Genomic DNA, 12814 nt, shown 5'->3' with positions numbered 1-12814 from the left:
TGTCACTTCTGACTTCAGTAGCATGAAGTTGGCTTTGGAGAAGTATTTTAAGGAGGTTTCCTTACTGAGGGGTGGGGGTGGGATGTGGATGCCAAAGGTGATTTGCTTATGGTCAGACCTGGCCAATGAGGGGGTGACCACTGGTATGGAGCATCTATCTCCCATGCTGGTAATGACCAGGTCTAGGATATTGGAGCCCCTGGTGGGACAATGGATTAGTTGATCCAGGGCATTGAAATTTATGAATTCCAAAAGCCGTTGAAAAAAGGAGTTGGTACCCGAGTAGTTTTCCCAATTAATGGCAGGGTAGTTTAAATCACCCAGTATTACGGTGTTTGGTTGTATCGTAATATTTTCCAGTATGTTTAGAAAGGTGTAGTGAAAATCTTGGGGCATGGTGGGGGATCTGAAGCAAGCTACAATTTGGATTGCAGGCTTACCTAGTGTTAGTTGCACCTGGAGAATTTCAGATGCATTGTGTTGGGCAACTAGCCTGGAGGTGTGAATGTCCTTGGTGAATATGGACACTCCTCCACCTTTAGTGTTTCGGTCTTGGTTTTGTGGCCGAAAAGTGTGGTAAGAATTGTAGCCTGGTATTGCAGTGGTGCTCTCTGGAGCCTTGAACCAGGTCTCAGTTACTGCACAGATATCGAAGTTCTCCATTTTTAGGAGTGCCTCGAGAGAGTGCATTTTGAGGTTTAGACTGCTATCATTGAGTAGCATTACCTTCAGATTTTGCATGCTTGTATCTGTTACGGTGGTGGTTTTATCCTTTGAACCTTGCCTAAAAAGGGCACTCTAGGGGTTGCAAGAGCTTTAGCCAGTAACCTGAATCCCAGGGGTGACAGGTGCAGACCATCTCTGGCAAAGCATTGTGGTTTGTCAATCATGTCTTCCCAGGCAGACAAATACTGGATCCCCTTTGAATGACACCAGAAGCTTAGCCAATTGTTGAAGTCAATCATTTTGTCCTTATACTGTAGCATCATTCTGAGACGAAGGCAGGATGCTACTCAGGGCTAAGGTCATACCTGCCTGGGTCACATGATCCAAGAGCTCTTCCATGTCTCTTTTCATGTAGTCCAGGGAGGTACGTCTCAAGTCATTCACTCCAGCATGGACAATGACAGAGTCATATTTGTACTTGTTGTGGGGGTGACTTGAGTGCTTGCGTTATGTGGCGGATCCTGGTACCCGACAGGCAGCTGACTGTAATTTTCTCCTTGTTCAGCCTGGTGAGTGGGACATCAGTGTGCCTGACTATAGAGTCACCTATGACTAAAGTGTTGGGTACATTGTCTTGCCTTAGGGGCTGTTGTTGGGTGGCACACTGGTGTTGTGAGCTATGTGTCACTTTGGTTGTGACTGGTGTTTGTTTGCGTTTCGGCTCTGGAGGTCCTTGTTGCTTGGGCAAAACATACATCCTTCAGAAAATGTATGCTAATGCAAAAATCTGTTTTTCTAGCAACCTTCTAAACTTATAATAGCAATATTTAAAACCTGCCCCTATTTTTGGGGGCTTTGCCCCTCCATTATTTTTGGCTTTGTCTATATTATCTTTACTAACAGAGTAGCACATACAAGAAGCAGGGGAAACTTAATGTGGAGAATTCACTCATATAAATAAAATGTGATTAGTTCACTGAGACTAATGTTGCCATAAAAACATTTGTATTGATTTAATACCAAAAGTAATCCTGTTCACCAGTACTGACCCATGTACCTAAATAAAACTGGACATGCCGACAAATAATGTGAGAAGGACATAAAGAAACAGCCATAAGAAAGTGATAAATGTTAATAAAATGTTGAGTAGAGATAGCCAATTATTAAGGACAGTATACACCTGTGACAATGTGGAAATATTGGTAAGATTCACAGACACTGTACAATCATTCCAATAATAGCATTAAGTGATAAAAAAAGCATTTTTTTCAGCAACCTGTATATTGTGAACATTACAAAGTTTGAGACTGTTCATGCACTCTGTGTATGTAGCAAAATACAGACGGACATGACACATGCACAGATGTGTGACATTTACCAGGATATAAACAGAATAATGATGTGATATAAATAGTACCATTTCTCTAACTATGACATATGCATATGCCCATAAACCAAGGTACAACCAAGTGGGGTCAGTCCCCTAGCAAATGGGTTTTGTTTTTGAATTTCATAATGTACATCAAATATGCATAGGATGCATTTATGTGTATAACAGAAATGAACAGGTAGCCCACTCAAAATAAAAATTCAAATAAAATAAAAGTTCATGAAAGCATTATGCCTTTAATACATCATCTAATGGGTAAAAGTAGCAGATGTTAGGCTGCAATAATTTGTTGCATTTGTGTTACTTTAAGCAATGCTATGAATGTGTTTCCTCTCTGTTGCAAGTGCCCCACCGTACATGCTGTTATAAATAAGTATATTAAAGTACAAATGTGAGTGCAGTATATTGTAACTGATAAATGGCCCTGAAGTGAATTGCGTTAAAAACAACAGTAAGAACTATATGACAATACAGTAACATACATCACATCCAGGACAGACAGTAACATGAATTACTGAGTAACCTGTTGATGATTTAAATTGCACACATACCCACTGGCCTGTGGCAAATATTGTTATCCTACATCCATAGGTCACTAACTACATTTCATGTACATTGACAAAGCCAACATTCAACAGGCTAATTCAGTTGATTTCGGATGAAGAACAACAAATGACAAGAAATCTCTAAAAGATATTGACTAGGCTGATCATGGCACTGAGAAGTCTTACTGCAATTGTGAAGTAGTATGTATTTGAAGGAATCATATCTTCTTATTGCTATAAGGCATATGTGCCTGTAATGTGGATAAAAGAGTGGCGTAATCTGTCTCCTTGGCACAAAATATTGCAAAACAGAAAGGCTCCACTGAAGAATAGTAGTGCCCACAAATTTATAGAAGCACTTTTCATTCAAGTACCATACAGAATGCCATTAGAATAAACAGATTTAAAGTACAAAGCTACTTTAGTAGCAATTCAACCTTGTCATGCTGCTGTTAAACTAAGCATGGAAGTCATCTTAGACTTAGTCTCCTAATGTTTTAAAACATTCACTACATTTGGATCTTGTGAGATTAACAGATATGTATGCAGTCCTAAGATTGCAGATCTATACATGTAATCAGTTTCGAGGAGACCCATACCTCCTTCAGAATGGTGAATATATAGCCTTGGTATGCACTGATTTTTATAAACCATTTGGTAAGCATGAAGCATTCTTCTTGTTTTCTTGTCTAACCAATCCAACACCTTTTGGGGCCAGTCAGTCACTCCAAAACTATAAGTTAGGACAGGAAGAGCAAATCGGTTTATAACCTGGGCTTTGTTCCTAGATGTCGGTGCTGTTTTCAGTATTTATTTTAGTCTTCTGTTTTATTCACATTTATTCATGTTTTATTGTTGATCCTTCATCAATTCTCAAATATTTATATACTCCCTCTTGCTCAAATTCTTTTATATTACATTACCATCCAAGGTTGATGTGTTCCTGGTGTTGCAGCTTTCCAGTGTAAATATGTCCTGTAAGAGGAAGCCTACACAACAAATATTCTGATGCAGTAAATACAACATGTCAGTACAGACATGTACACATTCTCATAGCATTTATGCAATGCCTGACTCGGACCACCTACCTATTTAATTGCATAATCCAGAGAAAAATTTGTATCAAATGCAAGCACCTCAGGAGAAGTCTGCCCCTTATGAAAGGATGATCTCATCAGTGTTTTGCAAAAAATATGTTTGTGATAAAAATGGCATTAGGTAGTCCTCTCCCAGTGTAAATGTTTCACCTAAGTGGAAATAGATACAGCAATTCTGACAATAAAATTAGATGTAACTGACACTGGAGATGCACATACATACACACTTACACACACAAGCAAGTTCAGCATTGTCAGATCCAAACTGCCTACCTAACTAGTTACGCAATCTAGAGCACACAGTGTGAATGGCAAGCACCACAGGAAATGTCTGATTTCTAAGGGGACAGAGAGCGCACTTTTGATAGGGTGACCTAATCAGTGTGTTGCAGAGAAGATGCGTATAGTTAAAGTGAGATAAAGTGCAGTGGGAGCTACCACTAAAGTTAAAGTTTTCTCCTGAGTGTAAGTGGACAAGCCACATCTGTTGTTGAAGCTTTACATGCCTGACAAGAACTCCACACACACATTCATCACTGTCATATTCAAACAACCTACATAACTTGATATACAGGTGAGAGAATACAGTATTAGTCACAAGCTCCACAGCAGAGGTCTGACTTCAAAGGGGCGAAATTGCACATCTGTACGTATTAACACATCAGTGTTTGGAAGAGCAGTTAGTGTGCATTGCAGGTTTGGTGGAAAATGCATGTGACTGGACAGGTCAGTGTAACAGCAATGTACTTCTATGTAATTACACACTGCTCTAATAACATCTCTATACTGTCACTCGTACATTGTGTTAGTTTAAGTAACATGTTCCTCTTTAGCAGTATGGTATTTTGATAACAATTACACTTGTAAAACAGAAGGCTGACAAAGAAACATTCATGACAGTTCATTGCAGGATGATCGCATATAAATAGTAACATTTTTTTTGTGTCACTGTCAGCTGTATTGGTTCATGCTTGGACAATACACATTAACAATGCAAACATACATTTCCAAACCATGACAGTGGACCACTAAAAAACACCGATTTAGTATGTGTGAAAAGGTTACACACCCATGTACCAAAGTTGCAAGTGTAAGTATTGGAGTGCAGACATACCTTGACAGATTGAATTAATTGAGTCAACATCACTCTGAAAACCAAATACCTTGGTTACAACATGCCATTAAGAGATACAGAAGTTGTACAATCCTCTCCCATAATGTTTTTTATAATTCACTCCCTGAAGTCAACTGCTGTTAAGTTCTTTTGTGTGGCTAATGGCAAAGTATTATTATATCTTGAGATGCTGAGCTTAGAATGGGAATTAGCAGTAATCGATAGTGTTCCATGCTAACCTTCACACAAATAAGCATTACTGACATACAACCATATCTGCTTAGAATGAAATACATAACAGTATGTGCTATTATCATGTTTCATTGTGTCATGATTTACACATCTGTCATGACAGTTGCAGTCCTTGACTCAATATATATATGATACAGATGTATTGTGGCACAGTCTCTAAATACTGTGACTGTCCATGTATGTGCACAGCATGTTGCAATTGTTCTTACGCAATTGTAAGTGTTTATATAACGTGATGGATTTCCATGTCAGTACATCTATAACAGGCAGGTATGTATCATAATTATTTTACTTCCAAGCATGGATGTAAATGCAACATCATTTGTCTTATCACCTTGTGTGTATATCAGCATTATGGTCCACACGTGACTATTGCAGTATGGTTTTAAAGGCTAAAAAAAACTGAATGTAACTTATGTTGCAGTTATGACTAGGAAGCTATGAGCATGTTGAGAATGATTATGAAACACATAAGGGACCAAACATGTTATTGTTGGTGGAAACATGAATTATAGAAACACTATTGAAGCAAGGATGAGTATTTTATGAGGCAGAAGAGTTTGGAAGAAGGAGAGATTTGTTTTTTTTTAATCATTACTGCACATCTTTGTGGTGTGTTATCCTACATTTTCTGACCGATATAAATCTAAAAAATCAAATGTATGTCTTTTCCTAATGCCTCAGATCATCAATGAATTTCAAGAAGTTCTCAAAAGTAGGGATGTAAACATCAAACATTAAGATGTCAAAATGTGGACGTCCTTTGAAACTCTATACATGTCATATGTATCACTGTGTATAAAGTGTTTCCAATATGGATGAAGATGTGATAGAAGAGTGGAAACAGAATATGGACACAATTAGGATAGTATTGTTTGACAACATATTCAGCACATATTTACTCACATACTAGTAATATGTGCAAACATTAAATAAATGTATGACATATATCTGGATTCGAACCCTTGACAGTATAAAATAAAAGTGTGCAGACAGGAGGATGGTCTCAACTCAAACCATAGGAATTTTTATATTCTTAGTTTAATGGACATTTGAAGGGCCACTGAAAACAGATTGAAGCAAGAAAAAATGTAGGCATCAGCCTTCATCACAGTGAGGAGAGATATAACATCCCATAAGGTATATATGACATCTAGCAGCCTAATACATATGCTACACGAACTGTCTCACAATAATGCTGTCTGTATTTCTATAGCACAGCAGGGCTAAGCATATTTGCTTGATGTGAACCATGATAGTATGGCAAAAATTAAAATCTTCAGCTTTTGCTATAAGATGTGAAATGACATTTACTGTCACTCACCATTGGTGCATGATGCCAGGCATCAAGCAAAAGCTGAGGACACTAAGTGAGGAGGAGAGAGATTGGAAGACAGTAATAGAGAAATAGGGAGAGATTTGTTTGTGGTGTCATCTTTGTGTTATGTTACTCCTCAGTTCGTCATCATAATTATTCAGTCATGATCTGTACAAGATGGTGTTCCCAGTAGGGAACAAGCAGATTAATGCAGCAACAGGATAACGATGTGTTAAGAAAATGTGCAGCCAACAATGGCACACAAAGTACAAAACATTTAGTAACACTTTGACATATTTCTGGATTCAAACCTGGATAATATTCAAAAACAAATCTATAGCCCTGAGCATTATGTAACCCCACCATATACTTTACAACATTCAAATCTGACAACAGATTGAAGCAAAGGAGAATGTAAGTATTTCTCTTCATTGCACTCATGACAATTGTAAAATCCCATAATGTGTACATTACATCCAGTAGCATAATAAATATGCAACACTAAAAAGTGATGATACAGAAAGGGGAACAGAGAGAGAGGGAAAGTCAGGAGTAGAGACATACCAAGAATGTTTTATTTTTTCTGGGCCATTTTTGAACATCTTTGTGGTATATTATTAGTCTTATGTTTTTCCTGATAAGTAATCTGTCATGTAAGACTTTCCAACAGGGAGCCAGCACGGGTCAAAAGGCAGAAACATGACTAAGAAATAAGCAGGATGATGGTGAGTTAATAAGATATGCAGACAACGCCTATACACATAAGTATTCATACCCTTGCAATTATGCCAAAAATATTTTACAGTCATCAGAATTATCTCAACACACCACTCAGGAAATATTACTTCATAATGTTCATTTTACTGATTTAAGGGAGTGTAACAAAAGAATGAGGCAGGGAAGAATATAGGCATCAGGCTTCTTCACAGTAATGTCAATTTTAACATTACATAAGGTGTGCATTACAGCCAGCAGCATCATAAAAGATCCAATACAGAACAGAGATGTGACATCGTAAGATATTATGTGTTGCAATTTAGACATTTGTCATGAAGCCAGGAATTTTTGGGCAGCATGCTTTATAACAATATTTGCAATTGGAACATCCTATATATTGTACATTCAACTCTACAGCCTGATCAAGAGAAGGAAACAATGGTATCGCCATACTGCTATTAGCCTGTCTGTATATAACACAGCAAGGTTTTTAAGCACAGTAGTACAAACGGCATAAGAGTAATCCATTTATTTGAAAGCAAAAAATTTACAAGATTTTGTCATAAGCTTCTTTGTACTTCCATTTCCCCTATGTTACAGGTGTTGCTCTGGGCCAGGGATTATGCAAATGCTGAGGAGACAGACTGATGACACGGAAAGGGGGAAAGACATAGAGAGGGGGAGAGGGGGACAAGAGCAAGTAGCTTATGACAGAAGCAGAATAATGGTGGCTCAAAACAATATGTAGGCAACAGCTACACAATAAATAGTCTAAGAAAAGCAGTCAATGAGTTTGATATAGTTCTGCATTGCAACCTATAGATCTGAACATTATCTCAGCACACTATAAAGGACCTCTTTCTTCACAAAGTTAAATTTACACAACTGAAGGGACAGTGACAACTTAATGAAGCAAGACAGGATGTAGGCATTATTCGTCTGTCATGCTCCAGACAACAAAAGTGTTTGCTAGCGAAAGCAAGAAAAGATAGGACAAAATTCAAATCTGACAACAGATTGAAACAAGATTAAGACAAGTGCAAGATAAGGGTGGTTTGATATTTTCCTAGTCATTCTAGGGTCAGGAAATGTAACTGGGAGATAAATACAGAAGTTCATAGTTAAACACATGATAGAAGTATAAAGAGACATAAAATAATATTTTGACATACGTCTGGAGTCGAACTCTTGACACTATGCAAAAACATCATTCTACAGACGTGAATTATCTCAACACACAACATAGGAACTCATAACACATTACATCCATCAGACTAATAACGATTACAACAACTATTTCAAAGTAGTACCTTTACACTGTATTCCTATAGCACAGTGGGTTTACACACATTTCCACGAAGATAACTGGACTAGTGCAGGTGATAGCAAAAACTCACCTGCTTTTGCCATAGCACTTGAAATGGTATTCCCATCACTCAGCATTAGTGCATGAAACCATGTGCCACACAAATGTTGAGGACAAAAAGTGAAGGCTTTTTTATGGGGCAGTCTTAGCCGTGAGTGTTGTGTGTATTTCTATTTTATGACCAGATTAAACATGTGAAAAAAGGTGTTGATAGGAAAATGGAGAACAGGGAGCCAAACCGAGGGGAGGACACAGGGGGGAAAATACAAGAATTTGCAGGAGGGTGGTGGAAGGGCACAATTGCTACCTACTTCTTCACAGTACTGTTCAGTCTCACCCTCCATACATGTTTTGTACCAAGTGAATGACGAACGAACAGCTATAGTCATTCCCCTGCATAAAGAAGGACCTTCCACAGATGCAGGCAATTACATATCAATAAGTTTGACCAGCCTTGTGTGCAAAACCATGGAAAGACTTATCATGGAAGTAATCAATCAAGACATAGGGACTCCCCAAACACTGGACTTGCTTCAGTATGGATTCATTAAGGAAGGTCATGCTTACTCAACCTGATGGATTTTTTTTTGGAAAGGTCACCAAAGCAATGGATGAAGGTAAAATGGTAGTCAGCACATACTTCAATCTGGCCAAAGCTTTTGACACAATTTCACTCTCAGGCATAGTAAAAAAGCTAAATAAACTGTGCATAAACTCTTATGTCACCCACTTGATTCTCAACTGACTCACAGATATGATGCAGGAAATCAAAATATGAGAAGTTACCTCCACAAATTCACCAGTCACCAGTGGTGTCCCCAGGTTTCTGCACTGGGACCTCTCCTGTTTGGCATGTACTTTTCTGAAGTAAAACAAAATACTGAAGGGCTCTTGCTGACTAAGTTTGCATATTCCTGCAAGTTAGGAGCAGTCATTGAATCCCCAAATGACTTTGCCATCCTGCAGGAAGGTTTATCCCAAATAAATAACTGGTGCCAAAATCATGGACTGAAACTAAATGCCAAAAAATGCATTATTGTATCCTTTGATTAATCATCTATTCCAGGGAACTACCATGTCAACAATATTCCCCTGAGAGCTGACCCATTTATTTAGGATTTATTGGGATTTGGCAACTTATATGGACAATGACCTAACTTTTGACCAGCACATGTCCATTGTTGAAAGACAGTCCTTCAATATTGCACTAATTGTAAATAAAATAATTGTGTCTAGATCTAAGGATGTTATATGTCCCCATTTACTCAGCCCTCATTATGTCAATCATTGAATTGTAATGCCACCTTTGGTATGTATCTGTCCAGACACATGCAACAACTGGAATGCCTCCAGAGATACCTTACCAAAAGGATACAAGGTCTAAACATGTCTCACTACAAGACAACCTTTGACTTAAGCATATCTGCAAGTCAAAAGGCATCATATATATTCAGACTAAGGATATAAACCTCTTCTGCAACATCAACAGAATGGTTTGGAAGGACAGGTATATCTCACAATGGATACCACTGCTCTGCAACAGACTCCCAATCCATATAAAACAAAGTCCGCCCCTGTCCATATTCAAGATCAACTTAAATCTATTGATAGGAAACAGAAATTTTACAAAGGACTGCCCCCGAGTACTAATGGATAAATTCCTAAATGCTTTATCCCATGCATGTGTCCCCTCATATTACCTGCAGTATGCTCCCAGGTATTCTCATTAGTATAATATATAATTATCGATCATGGGATGGGTAAGAGCAATCTCTAACTAATTTGGATAAGTTAATTTGTGCGCAAAATGGGAAATTGGCTAGGCTTAAAATGGCCCTCAAGGGCAGCTAGCCTGGTACTTACCTATGAACCTATATAAATATATATATATATATATATATATATATATATATATATATATATATAGAATTATACACAGAATTTGATGAATTTGGAGTCACCACACCAGGGATGGGCAACAACAACAGAATAATGCTGTATAGCCAATTGGACTACATCAAGCATATTAATATGGCTACAAGCAAAGTGGAAAGCTAGGTATGGGCTGTAATTCTTTTGTGGAACAGGTGCCCTTTTTTTTGTTTTTGTTTTTTCTGGAGAAAGAGAGAGGACTGCTGGAAAAAGGTGGTTAGGAATAAGAGGGTCAGCTAGGTAGGTAGGTTAGGGACCAAACACAGACATGCAGGGCATACAAGACAGACAGAAATGGTGATTGACACAAAATGTCAGGGACACCATGGCCTGTGATAGGGGACATCAGAGCTGCATTTGCATCCAGCTTGAGCACAGTGAGACTCTAGTCCTCACCCACAGAACTGTCATTGTCTCCTGTACCAGTTTCCTTGGTCAGTGCAGAACACAGCATTGATTTGGCAATATGACAGGACCTTTTCATCTCTGCTGATTTGGGCACAGAGGCCTATCTCCATTATGTCTTCCACCAGCCCAGTCAGCTACTGACTGGTGACAAAATCACCATCTCCACTAGTACTGCTCCCACAGGGTACCACTGCACCATTAGCCAGGGTAGAGATACCTGACACAGGTGGAGGAGGTAAGGCAGGAGTTGTGGAGGCAATGCTGACAGGCTGTGACCCAGATGTACAGGGAGTCTATGCTGCCTGAGGTGGTGTGGCCTTAACTATTAGTGGAGGAATGGTAGGCCAAACTGCAATGGTCAGTCTAGCTCCCTGTGCTGGTGGTCATTTTGGTTTCAGCAGCAATGAACACCCAACCCCCCCCAAAAAAAGAGATAGAGACAGAGGGGGTGTGGGTAGACAAAACAGACAGAATAAAATCAATGGCATGTCACATTATTTTAATATTTCAATTTATATACAAATATGACACATAAACATGTTCATCCTTGACACATCCAGATATGATGTGAATGCATTAATGTGTCATAAAATAAATCAAATCTCAGTGATATTAATATACATATATATAATATACAATTCCAACTTGTGCCACAGAAATAAGTAACTGACAGGTGCATTTTTTACTCAGTACTAGCCAGAGTGCTAATGTCTGTACACTGGTACCAGGCTCATTTGTACTGCAGAAGACTGCCCAAATTCATGTTTTTAATTTTTCCTTCTGCCACGAACCATGGCACACAAATGCAAATGCCAAAAAAAGTTAAAAAATGAAAAAAAAAGGAAGGGAAATTTAAAACAACCAAAGGGTATATTTGGCAATGACCCGAGCACAAAACTAACATATTCATCGTTTTGACATCTTGCCATGTCAGAACTTGAACTTCTGTCACACATTATCAGGACTTTAGGTAATGGCAAGTGATGTGAAAGGGGACAGATATCAGCTGACATTGTCCCCGGGATTCACGAATGGCCAATTTCTGTGCAGGAACAGTGTAGGAGCTCCTGCACAGAAAATGGCTGCCGAGTGATCCAGGTAAGTGACGTTTTCACGTGCACAAGCGGCCCTACACTGTTCCTGCATGGAAAGCCACGCGGGCTGCAAATCACCTCATTTGCTGGTAAAAAACATGCAAATGAGGGGATTTTGTGATTCACTAAGCTGGCCGGACTACGTGTAGAAGCAGTGCCAGAGCAGAAAGGTACTCAGTTAGTAACTGAATACATTTCTGCATCTGAACAAACGGAGGCAGGACAGCTCATGGAAAGTATGTATTACAGTCAAACACACATGCCAATGGCCAAATATAAAGTCATTGGGAGTAAAACAGTTCTTTTTTTTTTTTTTTTTTTAAATTAAACTTTTTTTTTTTGGCCAATCACGGTCATTAAAGCTTAGGGCAGCGGTGCGCAAATGGGATCATGCCGAAAATTTTAAAAAAAATGAGAAAAGTCAATTTTAAGTTAATTCTGCATTTTGCCATTATAGCCAATGGCATGCAGAATGTAAACAATACCAGGGACTACTGGATGTCAAGGGGAAAGGATCCATTTAAGTGCAGTAACTAATGATTTACCCACTGGGGTGTGCAAATTAGGGGAGTTATACTGAATCACAGATTTCCTCAAAGTGTCAGCTTGTACGTAACCATGTAGGTGCAGCAATACAACAGTGCAAGAGCTGAATGACTTCATAAGGGGGTGTGTCATGCTTGCTGTAAGCGCATTGGAGCTCTGTGGCCCATGTTTACCCATAACTTAGGAAGGGAGTGTGTCAGATGTGCCTGAACACTGTGTATATAGACTAAATGGGTGTGTGCACCACGATTTAAACACACAAAAAAAAAATAGAAAAAAAAAAGTGGAAATGGCAGCACTGTTTATATTTGAGCACTGGGTATGCGCCTTGGGGCTTAAATAGGGAGGAACTAGGAAGGCAATCAAGAA

Source organism: Protopterus annectens, chromosome 5.part0 (assembly GCF_019279795.1).
Source record: "Protopterus annectens isolate FY-2018-M chromosome 5.part0, PAN1.0, whole genome shotgun sequence".
Lineage (NCBI taxonomy): Eukaryota > Metazoa > Chordata > Ceratodontiformes > Protopteridae > Protopterus > Protopterus annectens.
This window is presented reverse-complemented; position numbering follows the sequence as displayed.